The 15,754-nt window shown below is 39.7% G+C and overlaps 1 protein-coding gene across 6 annotated transcripts in view; it reads left to right on the top strand.

The window, feature by feature from the left end:
* Positions 1 to 12,045: 12,045 nt before the first annotated feature.
* Positions 12,046 to 15,754, top strand: part of bbx (BBX high mobility group box domain containing) — a 28,051-nt gene continuing 24,342 nt past the window's right edge. The window contains exons 1-2 of one of the 6 annotated variants that reach the window (XM_079508159.1): positions 12,046 to 12,111; positions 14,245 to 14,326. The gene's annotated coding sequence lies outside the window, so the exon portion shown is untranslated. Of the gene's footprint in view, positions 12,112 to 12,623; positions 12,792 to 12,850; positions 12,901 to 13,294; positions 13,714 to 13,798; positions 14,034 to 14,244; positions 14,327 to 15,754 lie in introns of those variants that run through there. The other 5 variants (XM_079508163.1, XM_079508158.1, XM_079508162.1 and 2 more) reach the window with 5 other exon arrangements.

Raw genomic sequence — 15,754 nt, forward strand, 5'->3', positions numbered from 1 at the left:
ATCCAGAGCGACTTACAATTTACACATACACACACACAAACACACACCCGTGCGCACGTTTGTATTACTATACACAATTACACATCGACATTTTGCCATTTTTAAAGCCTAAAATAGCTGATCTACAAGCTCACAACACGCTGCAGTGCAACGGCTTGTGAGCCTGGGGATCAGCTGTTGTCAGTGCATGTCAGCGGAACTAAGTATAAATCAGGTTTAACTACAACCCCAACACCACTGGTTCTCAAACCAACCCACTTGTGGGCCGTGGACACCATTTTATGGGTCCCTTTATTTTGTGTTTCCTACATTTAGTTTTTAATTAGTATGATTATTTCGATTATGTTCGAAAAAAACATTCCCAAAAAACGCAAACAAGCAAACAAATTCAATGATTATTTTTTTTCAGTAATTTCATGAAGAAATCAAAGAAAAATCGAAGAACTTCCATAAATTAGAAAACAAATGTTTAAGAAGTAGTGAAAATAGCCGGTCTACAAGCTCGCAACACGTTGTGCGCTTGTAGATATGCTATTTTTATTATTTGAGTCCCGGGGTAAACGTCTAATTTCTCTTTTGGGTCTTGTTTGGGAAACACTGCCACGCACACTGCCCCGCACGCGCGCACGCGCGCACGCACGCACGCACACACGCACGCACGCACGCACACATGCACGCACACACACACACACACACACACACACACACACACATATATCAGATCAGTGACTAATATGATCAGGACCTCACCTCATATAGTAGCTGAACCTTCATTTGAATTTCACATCTATGCACTCACCATTGATATCCTTCTTCATTGTTTGTTTCTTTTTTTGGTTTACCCATTCAATTATTTATTTATTCCTTTGTTGACATTGAGAAGTGTCCATGCAGGTTTGAAAATGTTGTATTTGATATAAAATGTCCAGTTAGTTGTAACCCTTTCCATAATGGAGTTTGTTTATTCAAGAGAAGATTTGTTCTCATTACACTGCTTTCACCACACTAAAGTGAGTAAAGGGAAATGGCTTCTATACAGTTGGAGGCCATCGATATTGTCCTTTTCTTTTTGCTGAGGTTTGCGTGATCTGCGCAAAAGGACAGTTAACCCATTTTGGGCGGGAACCCCTTTTGGTGTTTTAAACATTATGTTATAATTTAGCTATTGAAAAATAGCAGATCTACAAGCTCATAGCGCGCCACCGAGTGGCGCGCTACGAGCTTGTAGGTCTGCTATTTTTGAAAAATCGTGAAAATATTTATTTCAGAAAACTGGAGGATTTAGAAGGATTTTTTAAAATGTTGAGGTCAGGCCTAAATGGGTCAAATGATACGGGACAATATCGGTGGCACCCAACTGTAGGTAACCGAAATCTAACACTATATTTTGCTACTTATATTGCTAGAGGGCACAAAAGCACAGAATAATTTATTATTAAAAAAAAACCGATATATATATAACTTTGATTAAACGATAATTCACAGAGCCTATTTTATTTGAGTAATAATATGTGTCATGATGTTTAAATGTTTGATAGTATTGGAACGGATGGGAATATTATTTCATTTTAAAACGAAAACTCTTGTCGACTCAATCAACTAGTATATTTCAACACTTTTTATTCTGTGGTTGACAATAATGATAATCGTATATAATATTTTTACAACAAAGTATTAACATAATTACACACTGATATCATCAGATATACAAAGTATTAAAACATGACAAATACCTCAATTGGGCATAGCTACAGTATTCTATGAGGTTTTACTGCACAGAAAAGGCCTGGTCACCATTTTAAATTGCAGTCTAGAAAAGTGGTTCTCAAAAGTATGGTTCGTTGAGGGACCATCAGGGGTTCCTTACTTCCTTGCAGGGATTCCAAATGGATGTTTTACAGGTCTGTAACTCTTGAGAATTATGGGGGTCCTTGATACAAACTAATACAAATAAATAAATAAAAGCTTTTAGAACCACTGGTCCAGAATAAGCAGTATTGCCCTGGTCAAGCATCTCAGTCTGCACTTAACATGTCTGTGTCAAGCCTTTAAAAAGATATGTGTCAAATGTTCTTATTGATTCCAAACACAGAACATGGACGTTATGATTGATTGCTCCTCCTAGGCCCTGTTAACAACTTTCACCCTTTCAACTTTCAACCTTTCCCTATTTTGGGAATGCCACTGTAGGGGAACATTTTCAAAATCTTTGTTCCCACTTTCACATTTGTGTTGAAAAATATTGAAGATAGCAAATATGCAAACATGTAGCTTTGTTGTTCTTTTGTTTTAAAGTATAAAATAGGGCATACGTGGTTAAAGGTCTTGTCCATTACAGTGTGTGCAAACTATTAACAGGAATGAAATATCCTATTGAATTAAATCCAATTTGAACATTGTAGGATTTCAAGAAATCCTATCAAATCATTGTTATACATCTGTAATGTTATTGACCAATTATAAGGGATAATCTCTGTAAATTACAGGGCTCAGGCCTAATCAAATGGAGAACAAAACCCTGTATAAGCCTGTTGCCCACAAATAAATACATTTGCACAGGACTGCTATAACCTGGGGGTATTCTTTTACAGGGCATCCAGGTAAAATATGCCAGAATCTTTACAAGCGCTGTAGCCTGTAAAGCGCTGTAGTCTGTAAACATTACAGTATATTGACATGGCCGATTTGGATGGGATTAAAAATCACAGAGATGCTTTGGTAATGATTACATTACCCCACCACCACCTCTATAGAACTAGTTCTGTCGGAAAAGGGCTTGTGACCAAAACATTTATTGTCCAAATGAGAAGAAATTAATTAAGGCATGGTTGACTATAAGTTGGTGTGGTTTTAAAGGGGCCTTGCTTTTGTGATATCTTTTCGTCCATACTGGTTTGTGATAGCACCCTCGTGCAGAAAAGTATTTATGAACTCTAATTACTAAAAGAGAATTCTAAACCAAATGGACGCTTATGGGACTGTAGCTCAATCAGTGCACAAATCACTCTGAGTTAAATTAACATTGATTTTACATTATAAATTGGGGTCCCAGAGATAGAAATGCCATTAAATGGGGGTCCGTAGCCTAATGCAGGTCAAACTTCTCTTATGGGGGTCCCTGTATGGCACACGTTTTCAAATGGGGGTACAAGGAGGGGCTAATAAGTGTCAATATGGGGGTCCTTGACATGAAACAATTCGAGAACCAATGTTCTAAACCTCATTTAGGTTTTCACACTAAGATCTGTGCAAAGGCCATTTGTTGATTGGTGTGTTTGTTCCTTCTTTTGAACGGTGTAAAAGTGTAAAAATTACTTGTAAGGGTCACTAACAACGTTGATTTCTCACGCAGCTTTGCTTAGTCAGTCGTATACAATATATATACAATATATAACATGAGTTTACTCGCCAATTGCTTGCCTTGTTTGAAAGGCATACAATGTAATACCTCACTGTGTAAAGAAAAACGTTCTGTACTAAAGTTCACTTGGAATGGCTGATAAAGTCATCTTCCAGTGTGGTACTGTAGCAAACCCATTTTGTGTAATGCAGTTATTTTTGATTCCCTTCAAATCTGTGATCAGTGTGTAATCTATCATTCTTGCTGTTGGTTTAGAAAGCATGCTTCTTCACCCAATGTTAACTGGTCTAGCAGTTAACCTACATCAATGGCAGGTGTGTGGTTTACTGGTTTTAATCAGACGTCTCAGAAGTGCACTTATAGTTGTATATTTTAGAGGAAGTATAGGCACAGCATGGTTACTACAGGTAATGACAAAACAAATATCTGTCCCTTTTTGGAAAACAAATCATCACAGAATATGCCTCCTTATAAAATAAACCATTGAAAACTGTGAGGACGGAGTTAGTGTGGACCACATAACTTTTAGTAGAATAATAAGTTACATTACCTTTTTTTGTATCTGAGTATACTGTATGTACAGATATTATTCTATTTCAACCCCTCCTCATAATTGGTTGAAATTAGTGTCTGACACCAAAACACAAGTCACAAATATTTCAGCACTGATTTGTTTAGAAGAACCAATTGTATCTGGCATCATTCTTTTGCAAAGTTTCCATAACTAATTATTGGTCACCACTTGCCTTAAGTGAGTAGGATTATGTCAGCGATAAAAGCTTATAAATGTACTTTCCTTTTACCTTTATTTGAACAGGATCTATATTTCACACGCACGCACGCACGCACGCACGCACGCACGCACGCATGCACGCACACACACACACACACACACACACACACACACACACACACACACACACACACACACACACACACACACACACACACACATTTGTTGTTATTATGATGAACATATTGAGGCCATTGTAGCCATGTGCTAATCAAGTACAAGGCTTTAGAGGCTGCATTAGATATTTTATATTTTGCAATTTTATCTACAAATGAGCATGGGTGAATTGCAAGACCTCAAAATATTGACATAATATAGTTTTCCCCAGAATTCCACTAATACCACATGTTACTGGTAATCTGGTTTGGTAGTTTCCCTCAAGCAACAAGCATTGTAATTTGTGATAAATGAAGAATAAATGAAGCCTAGTTCAGTGGGTATTATTTTACAAACACGGTAAAGATGTGTTTTGACTATGCATGCTGCTACAGTCTTTTGTTTCCTGTGGTTGTGCAGTGTTCAACACAACTGAGCCGTTTGCTGTGTTAAAGACATAAAAATGCAGTCAGTTTCAATCAATCAATCAATCAATTAATCAGTGTCTATTTTTAACCAAAATAAAATTATTCTACAAGATGTTGTCCAGGTAATATGTTTTTGCTGTTGCTTTTTTTTCATACATCCTTCTTGTTTTTATCATTACCATAAACCTCAATTATTAATTCATAATTATGACTTGATACACCCAATGACACCCTAACAAGATTACCCCTAAATCAAAGTATGCAGATAGCAATTCGCAAACCTTTCATATGAAGGAAATATAATTTGTGTAATTGTATTTAATTGAATTTACTCGCTTTTATTTATTCTATTTTTATTTTAAATATTTTGGGAGGGATAGTATTGTTGATTGACCTTGATGGTAGCAGTTGAGACAGTGAGGCTACTGATGACTTGATGGAGAGACTGTACTGTACGTTGGGCTGGTTCTCCATGAAGGCATGAATTAGAGCTCAGTGGTTTAAAATGTATTTATTTTCAAAAGGTTAAACAGGACTTTGTACAAATAAAACAGAGTGTTAAAGTGAAACTAATGAGTGAGTGAGTGGATGGATGGATGGATGGATGGATGGATGGATGGACGGATGGATGGATGATTGAATGAATGACTAACGGTGTTAATGATTTGTACTAAACTTAAAGGGTGGAATACTCAAGGAGATTACTGAACATAATCAATGTAAAATCACACATCCTCAGCTTTCAGAAATGCACATTATATGTTTTGCTGTGTGTATTCTTTTTGTGCCACTTTACCAAATACTGTACCAAATGTTTGTGCTTCATTTAGTGTTATGCTTCTTCTTTATTTTTTTTTTATTTATTTTTTTATGATTATGCCTAAAGGCTTTGGATTTAGTTAATGGTACTGTAGCTCACAGTATGTTTTGCCACATTAGTTTGTCTTTATAATTGTAATTCATTCAAACTAGAAGATCAGTTTGCAGACAGATTGGATCCATGCTAGTTCATAAATATGCCATGTTGCCATCCAGACAGCATGAGATCATTCACAACACTAGTTATTGAACGAAGGATCTTCTTGTCCTTCGTCCTTATACTTTATCGTGCGAGACAGTGTCTTGTGCCTAAAATAGCAGATCCACAAGCTCACACCTCATCCATGCGTTGCGAGCCTGCTGTTTCTGGTGGTTTTGGTGTGCGACACCACCGTATGCTGGAGCATACATTTGGCATAACATGCAGGGACTATACAGTATATGGTGAGCTGTGATTTGGTTATATTCACACTTACATTTTTTAACACCAGGCCAGTAAAACATCTGTTTAAAAAAAAAATGGGAACAAAATGCACTTGTTGGACTTTTTTGCAAGCAAAATATAGCACTTGCTTTATTTACTGTCAAAAGGATTTACACATCAAATGTTTACAGATGTTTGACAACAACAAAAAAGCAGTTGAGCAATGACGACATTTTAACAAGATGTAATAGTCGATGTAGTTTTCTTAAAGGCCAATAGTGAAAAGAATAGGCGGGTATAATGTATTGTGTTGATATGGAAATGCTGACTATAGCTTTACAAAATACGTGGTTTTTCATGGATATTGATTCAGTGAGGATTGCTTTTTTTATATGCTTTTATTTGCCATCATTTTAAACCTTCACATCTATTCAATGTCAACCAAGCACTGAAAGTTAGGCACATATGTGCCATTTATTAATGATTTGGAGTAGTAAACAAATAAACAAATATCCTTGTTAGGCTGTTTTATTTATGTCAACATTGGTGTTTCTTTTTTTTTAATCTGTTTTGTTTTTTAAAGTTAAAGTAATTAACAGGCAGAATTAATTATGTTATTGTATGCACTCCTGGTTGATATGTTGAACCACTTTAAGAGCATTGCTGTAATACATGCCATTACTACAGCAACTATCTTTTCAAAATAAAATAAAAATGATACTTCCTTACAGTCCTTGGTGTGTGTGTGTGTGTGTGTGTGTGTGTGTGTGTGTGTGTGTGTGTGTGTGTGTGTGTGTGTGCGTGTGCGTGTGCGTGCGCGTGCGCGTGCGTGTGCGTGCGGGCAGAGAAAGAGGCAGACAGACAGACAGATAGAGAAAGAGGCAGACAGAGAGGCAGGCAGGCAGGCAGGCAGGCAGGCAGGCAGGCAGGCAGACAGACAGACAGACAGACAGACAGACAGACAGACAAGTGTGTTGGTGGTGGGTATTGGAGAGGAACAGGGCAACATCTTTCATAGATGAATGGCTTGTGATTCTGCTTTATTGTCTGCATGTGATAATCACAAAATATAACATAAGTAAAGTATGTTAGTGATCAATGATCATTTGAAAATTACCCGATGACTGTACCACTATGAAACACAAGAGGGCACACTTACATCATACAACTAGTGCAGCCTACTGACTACCACACCTCATGCCCCCAGCCCCCTCAACCTGCTGCTCAGGCTCTCTCAACCACACCTAATTACAATCACCATTGGCCAGTGCTGGAAGAAGTAAGAATATTTTACTTATAGCTGAAGTAGCAATACCATGGTTAAAAATGTTAGGCTACAAGTAAAAGTCCTGTATTTCTTCTGAAATTGTATTTATATTCAACATTTTACTAGTGTAAAACTATGAAAGTATTGGCATCAAAATCTGGTGTGTTTGCATTAGAGCTATGGACCAGAGCTACATCAAAATATACATATTAGTACCAAAAGTACAGCATTTGTCAAAGATTTACTCAATGTAATTTACTCAATGTAGTTATCAGATTCACAATACATAAATCAAACACGAAAAGAAAAGAAAAAAAGTATACTAAAGTAAAGTAAAAGTACCTTAAAATTGTACAGTCCTTGAATAATTACTTTCGACCACTGCCATTGGTTATTGAGAATGTGGAATATAGGGAAAATGAGACGTTCCATCATGTCTTATCGCACAACTGGGAGAAGAAACTGCTACAAGCACCTGTTGCAAACTCACCTGTGGAAAGGTATGCAGTTTCCATGTGGTATTTGTGTGTGTGTGTGTGTGTGTGTGTGTGTGTGTGTGTGTGTGTGTGTGTGTGTGTGTGTGTGTGTGTGTGTGTAAAAGACATAACCAGAGAACTCTGTCTAATTGAGGTCATCAACTCATTGGACGGTCAAGAACATTTTGGTTAAATCCTTTGTTGTAAGAAATATGAAAATATTTTTTTGAACGTATTTTTCTTTTTAGCCGAATGCCAACCAGAAGGCAACTCAGCAGAACAGTGATCTTGCGTTAATTGAAGGCTATAATACATTTTCTGGTGGCCTAATTAAAAGTGGTCAATATTTTACCACAATATTCTAGTAATGGATAGTATGCACTTGCACATAGTTAACAATAGAAATCTAGAAGTTTAGCTAGGCAAATATGAGATACATTTTACATTGGTCTAAAAAGCATATCCACTGAGATGCAGGTATACAATTTCACAACCCTTTTTTGCCTAAAACAGTGCTATTGAACACCCTTTATGTCTGTGTGTTGTTTCGGAAATATTGAACCAACGCTTTGGACAAAAACTCTTAACTCCATTGGACCCTCAAACTGTCTGCTAAAGCAACTAACTCCACCACCTCTCCCCCTCTCGTGCAACGAGAGTGCTTGCTTGCTTGCTTTGTTTTCAAAATATAAGGTTTTCTTAATTTCCTGAAAAAATACATATATTTCTTTTCATTTCCTGAAAAATGAACATTTTGGAGTTAGGTGGTTTCTTCCTGACAGCAGAGATATCAGTGCAAGAACAAGTGCATGAACTGGCATAACTCTGAATTCATAATAACATAGGTAAGTAAAGACAATTAATAGGATATTGTTCATTTACTGAAAGGTTTTATAAATTCTTAATATATTGTTAGGCCTGCAATACATTGCCTGCAGTGTATAGCGACAGCAGTTGTATACATTAAAATTGTCGGGCATAGCTACCTGAAAATCTAGATTTATACTGCCTTCAAAGTTTATAGTCTAGTCTCTTGATATATGGCATGTTATGTTTGTGACTTCCACCCACCATGGACCCACTGTTCACTCACCGTCCACTGTCCTAAAGTGTGGGACTTTGACCCATCACAGAAGATAGGGGTCTCCCCGAAGCTCTGTAGCAAAGGGACTGGGCCATGCACTGTGCTGACAAAACTATCTGTTGTAGTGGCTGTAACAGGTAACCTTTGACCTTTCTACAACTATCCATACACATTTTTTTTTACATTTTTATCCCACGATTTTGCAACCCAGTGTCAATTATCTAATGTAATTCTGGTCGCTACACTTCCTCTGCCAACCTGGGGGGGCACCTCATGCTTCCTTCTATGCATGAGGATTCCAAGCTGCTTCTTTTCACCTGACAGGGGGAGGTAGTTTAGATTACTGCATGTTTTTTGTGAGGGTACCTACCCTAGGGGACACGGGGAGAACATGCAAACTCCACACAGAAAGGCCCTTTCGCCAACCCCGCCTCGGGTATGGGCACTGATGACGCGGAGGAGGGAACACGCCCCCAGCGCCCACAGCGTCCCCAGCGGGAATCGAACCCAGGACCTTCTAGCTGTGAGGCGACAGCACTACCGACTGTGCCACCGTGCCCTTCCCATAAACATCCCATACACATCACATCTACTGTACTTCTTCTGCCTTTGAATTTGTAATAACACAAAAGTCAGATGATCGACGTCCACTCTCTTCTATCTTGGGTTAGCTTCTCCACAGATCAGCACCATAGTAGATTAACAAATAAACTATATCTAGTTTATTTTTATGGATGGTCTAATAACAGTATTTTACAGCTAAATTAGTTTATTTGGTTGATGTTTGATTCATCCCCCAAACTGGAAAATAGTGAAACTTTAGGCATCTTCAAAAGTATCTCTGGAAATAATTATCAGATTGTCACCATATTTGGACTGGATGTGTACAGAGAGTTAGGCCTATTGCATAATACAAGCAATAAAGATTTCATCAATACCTTTCTCCATCTTTGACAATTACACAACATTACATGATTATACACAATCATGTTAGGGCAATCTAGAAGGTCACAGGATTCAATGCATGGAAAGCCAAGCTGCATCAAAACAAGCACATTTCATATGTTGACCACATTGCCATTGTCCTTGCAGTATAGTGTGTTCTGTCTGAAATAACCACATATGGACCCAAAGGATAGACAAGCTCCAGAACCTGTCCTGTCATAGCTACTTACTGTAGTGTATTATTATGGTCACCTACTGTACATTATTTGATCCAGACGTGAAGCCTTATTTAAACAAAGAAAGGAAAAGAAAACAAATGTTGTACTCATGATATAACCATTCTGGAGATTGGAGGGAACGTTCTGGCTCTCCCTTTGGGTCCAAGTATGGTTATTTCAGACAGAACACATCGCTACTGCAAGGAAAGGACAAACAATTCAGTCAACAGATTAAATGTCCTTGTTTTGCAGCTGGCTTTTGAATCCTGTGACTCTCTCTAGACTGGCCTCACAGAATTTGGATGACGACATTTTTTGTGTTGTTTCAGCCCTAGGTATTAACATTTTGGGTCACAACATTGTATATCCAAACTCTACATAATTGATTGTTAATTTAGCAACAATATTATTACCTTTTGGTTTTTCCAAAGAATTCAGTAAAACTTGTATTTGTACTATCATGCAGCATGTTGAATGAAACTATCATCACAATATATTGCATTATTCAAAGAACACATAAAAGAAATATAAAAGAGTAAAATGATAATATAAAGACATGTTGAACCTCGCTCCTTGCATTCAAATTTGTCTTTATGGTTTGTGTCCTTCTCTTTGCACCAATAGGACCCGTTGTGTTAGTGCTGCTATGTTTTCTGCAGTGCACCTGTTAGAAGCTGATCGCATCAGTTAACAGGCAAATAACCTACTTTTATGATAATATAACTTAGACTTTGTTCCTCCCATTCCTATTGGAACATTGGGTGATGATTCCCCTCCATTTGCTCCGGTCCCTGGCGACCCTTCTTGCTCCATGCCAGCTCACACCCATCTCGCTTACTTCCTTGGCTGTCTGACTGTCTCCATGTCTTCTTTGGCCTCCCTCTCATCCTCTTTCCACCCTCTGGCATCCAGTCGATTGCCACACTACACAGTGCAAGTCTCTCTCTTGGCAGTCGGAGTACGTGCCCAGCCAATCTCCTCCTCCTGTCAGAGATAATGTCAGACAGTGGTGCTACCCCTGCCCTTCTCATCACCTACTCGTTGGTGATGTGGTCTCTCCATGAGATCCTCAAGATGGATCTATGGCATTGTCGGTTTGAGACAGCCAACTTGTTGGTGATGCTGGCTGCATGTCTTCATCCACATCTCACAGGCGTAGGTCACTGTTGGGATGACAACTGACATACTGTATAGAGGCGTAGCTAAACAATATATAAACTAATTGTATGCAACAACTGTCTGTGAACATTCAGTTCAAAAGTGGTGACATCTGCTAATTATTTCCAGAGACACATCAGACATGAGTATGGTCTGTGCAACTTGTTGAACTACTTGTTGAGCTACTACTATACAGTAGTATACTGTATGAAGCTCCTGGGGCTTGATTTGACTGTTAATGTTTTGCAGTTTTGTAAGGTGAGTTGACTTCTCCATTCATGATTATCTGTAGTGACATAAATATGCATTTCCCCATACTTTATATATTGCATTTCAAATGCAAATTATTCTGTTGACTACTATTGCTTTGTTCTGCCTGGTTTTGTAGCTGCTGCTGAGCTCCAACATCCATCATTAGCCTGCATTTCTAGGCCAAGCTCAAGATCAGTTGTTTGTTTCTGTAAAAGTTAAATGGCTATTTGTATTGCAATTGTTTGAAGAACGCAAATATTACAATGCAATTGTATCTGCGGCCTCTTGTCTATGTCATTGAGCTGAAGTGCATTGTGATAATGGGCGAATGTTAGGAAGACCTCTTTAAGTCTGTTGACATGATCTGACATTGTTCAGACAGCATTGTTATTTGTTACCTTTTATAACATGGTGATGTATTGTTGACTCGTGTTGCTGCATTTCACTTGTTCCTCTCCACCTGGCGTGTATACAGACCTTACAGTGTGGCATAATTAACAGTGGCATACAGACAGTACAGTAGGCTTGGGCTACACGTCCTGAACATTATTATGAAGACGTTACATTAATCTCGCTGTCTCAGAACAATACTCAATTGTAATGCCACCTCTGAATGGTGGATTTTCTCTGTCCCTCAAGCGGGCGTCCAATCACGTCCCGCCTTACATGATAAGGGTATTTTCACTATGTACAGTACAGTATGTTGCAAAAACTGTTGTGATCATTTAAGTCTAAAGGGGTCCGGGTCTACCACAGCCTGAGGTCCGGCTTGAGCACCACGCTTGCTAAGGTGGGTTGTTGCGGGTGAGTGCTGGAACAGCGGTTCTATTTTCTAAACATTGTACTCCCGATTCATCAGTAGCAGCACAACACCCAGGAAGCTATAGCAAGTATATCACTCAACTGCAAACTGACTGTGTGACTAACCTTCCAGTGGCATGTAATCGCTTTTATAACGAGGTGGCCCACACATTTGCAGTGACCTTTGCCTAAGTCGATCTTGCAAAATATCAACTTTTGCGAGTGGCTCGGGGTCAGATCGTGAATGATGTTAACATGGCTGAGGCCAGTGCAATGCGTGTGGGTCTGTCTGTCTCTCTGTGAACATCAGCCAGACTGGAACACTTTGCGAACGGGGGGAGGGTAAGATGGATAAGATGAGAAATGTGTAGTTCGACGAGGAAAGCGAAAGTGTTTCCACTAATGTCACTGAAAACTTGTGTAATTCCACTTAAATCCGCGCATAAATTATGTGAGGTGTATGTGTGTGTGTGTGTGCGGGGGGCTCGCGGTCGCATGCGTTGTCGATTCGCCGACGATCACATTCATCCGGCCGGGGCGAAGTGTGTTCTTCCAGGCAGGCAGTCAGTCAGTGCTGCTGAACTGTTATGTGTCAATAAGTTAAAACAAGCTGGACGCTGGTTGAGGATGAGAGGGCCCTGCTGCCACTGGGGCTGATGTACATTAGAGGTAGGTATGTCGAGGATCATTGAGACGCCTTCATGACAGAGAACCTGTAGTTCTGCAATCTTTCATTCAATCCGAGTCGCGACCTCTCAGTCAGATCACTCTGAAAATGGTATTATTATCGCTTGCTTTTGGACATGATGTCCTCCCTCCCCGTGCCTTTGCTGGTCTCGACCCGTCATTATTTTCCCACATCGAGATCGCTTTCACAACTTGTGGCCATAACTTGCCCTCTCCTCGGATGTTGTTAAATTTCTAATTCACAGTCGCGGTGGAATCGGCGTGTAAATACGCGATATAAAGCAACTGTTTCTGTGTGTGAGGTGGTATGATCCCCCCCCTTAACCCCCCCCCCCCCCCCCCCCCCACCATCCGCATCAAACGCACGGCTAGAATTTATCCAAACCTAATAGTTGTGTATCGATCGGTTGCATAAACAATCACTTTGTTTTTGCAGGCGTCTGTTTGGCTACGGTGTTTGTCAGCGGCTAAATGTGTCGTGGGATTTGAAACCATTGCATGTTAATGCTGTGACACGTCCAGCAGCAGTGAGGGCTATACGTAAAGTGCTAGCAGGCTAAGTAGCTACTTTTATTCCTAGTAAACTGGTAGGACATGGAGCCAGTGTTCGGCAAACGTAGCTGGACGGATGCGTGTGGCCGGGTAGAAAATCCCCAGTTTAATTAATGAACGGGGTGGCTTTTATCACGTTCGGGAGACATTCGACCATATTGCATCGGAGGGGGAGAGTTGGACAGACAGAGTGAAATCTCCCCTACTGTTACTGCACTTCGTTTTCTCTCTCTCTCTCCAAAGCAAGATGGACTCTCATTCGCCTGTCTGTCTTGTCAGACCCCAGAGATCGACGTTTTTCTCGCTCGGAAATGATAATGCGAGCTCGCCACACGCACGACAGGAGCACTAGGTAGGCGAACGACACTGTATGTCAGCGAACCCCCCCAAAAGAATGCGTTGTTATTGCACCCGAAACCCCCAATAGAGTCACTCAAGACTTCACTCTGGAGTGTGAGTGTGTGTGACTGTCCAATCGGGCATCAGCACTTTTACCTGAAAACAACTAAACCTCTGCGCAGCGAGCATTGACTACCGCAACTGTGCGTTTTTTAATGTACCGAGCGAGATACGGAGCTTTGCATTGTGTTACATTTGCCGGATGATCGCGGGGCTTTGGCCTGGATGCTTTGGTTTTGACTGGAAGGGTGGATTGACTACGCGACTGAAATGGTCAGTGACAAGCAAAATGTCCCACCATAGTTTCTCGCTTAGGTCTCTGTGAGTGAGTGTGCTAATGCGGTTTCGCACTCAAATATGAAGTTGCTTTGGTCATTTCGCTGCCGACCACACGAGAGTCCGTGTTTTTGTTTTGCCATGATTGTTGCAGCAGACTTAATGATCATTTAACACTTGATGAGACTAACGACTTGTATTTTTATAGGGCATCTTCATTGCATGACAAAGACTGAGTGGCAGCTTCCATCTTCATCACACCATACAGCATTTCCATAGTTTGTTTAAAAGTAAGTATCCCCGGTTTCCCGTTCAGTATTATGGTTCTCAAACTTTTGAATTTCAATGATCCCCATAACTCTCGGTGTGTACAAATGGAACCCATTTGATTCCATTTGTACACTCTCAGAGTTACAGATCTGCAAGGGTCCATTTGGACCCCACTTTGAGAACCACTGATTAATAACTCTTAAAGTCTGTTTTCAGTCTGATTTTGTCTCTGAAATAGGCTATCTAACCACAACAGTGCTGCAGTCTGAATCATTTGATTCAATTGAGTTGTTTAATGTGGTATTTCTACAGTGGATGCATACCAACAGAGACAAAAATAATACAAAATATATTCCCTATATTAACATATAATATTTATAATATATAACTATTTAGCATTATTAATTGTTGTAAATCAAGGTCAATATAATATAATGTAACGTTGCCATTTTGTGTTTATACAATACATGTCTGGACATCTGTGCCACAAAGAGCACACTCATAAAGTCTGCATCAAGATGAGTTGAGGCAAAGTTGAACGATTCAACTTGCATTCAACTTGATTTTCAAGTTATTTCCTTGATTAAGTTATATTGACATTGTAGGCATTTAGCAGACCCACTTAGAATGACAATGCAACAGCAGAATGGATTAAAAGACGTGCTTGATAATATAAGTCGGTTCCTGTCCCTAGTATTTGATGCATTTGTCCTTGTTAAATTATTTAAGAGACATAATACTTACTGGTACAAAATCTATTTCAGTGTTTATTATCAGAATGACATACCATTGTTATAGTTTATGTGCTTCTAGTGACATCAAGTATGTAGTAGGTTTTAAGTAACGATTAAGAAGAAAGTCATAAAACGGTTACCATTTAACACTTCCAGTGAGCCGCGAGGTATAATCTCTCTCTAGAAGCGTTTATATTCCAAGCGAGATGATTGGTTAAATTAGAAATGATGACGGAACATTGTCGTTTTATTAAAACCATGGAGAGCAGGCACCTAGGCCGGTAATCCAGCCTGACGCCGTGTCGCGGGTTCGAGTCCCGAGCCCGTCGGCCTTTGCCACGTGTCCATCTCTATCCCCCTTTCCTGTCCAAAAATTACTGTACCCTATCGATAAAGGCAAAAGTCAAAAAAAAAACATGGAGAGTGCCGTAGATTTAGAGTAAAGAGATAGTTCAGTTGGGCCGTAAACTAAGGACTGTCTAAAGAGGACGAGACGCGAAGACCGTACAGGCGAAGCCATGTTGCTCCATGGTGCTCCATGGAAGGAAAGAAACATGCGCAGTTGAGACCAGGAAGTTGGACATGCACACACATGGGCATGTACAACTTCCTGGTCTCAACCAAGGATAGTCTAAGAAGGATGAGACGCGAAGACCGTACGGGCGACGCCATGTTGCTTTGGAAGGAAAGAAACATGCGCAATGGGCTATATGC

This window comes from Electrona antarctica (assembly GCF_951216825.1).
Source record: "Electrona antarctica genome assembly, chromosome: 8".
Taxonomy (NCBI): domain Eukaryota; kingdom Metazoa; phylum Chordata; class Actinopteri; order Myctophiformes; family Myctophidae; genus Electrona; species Electrona antarctica.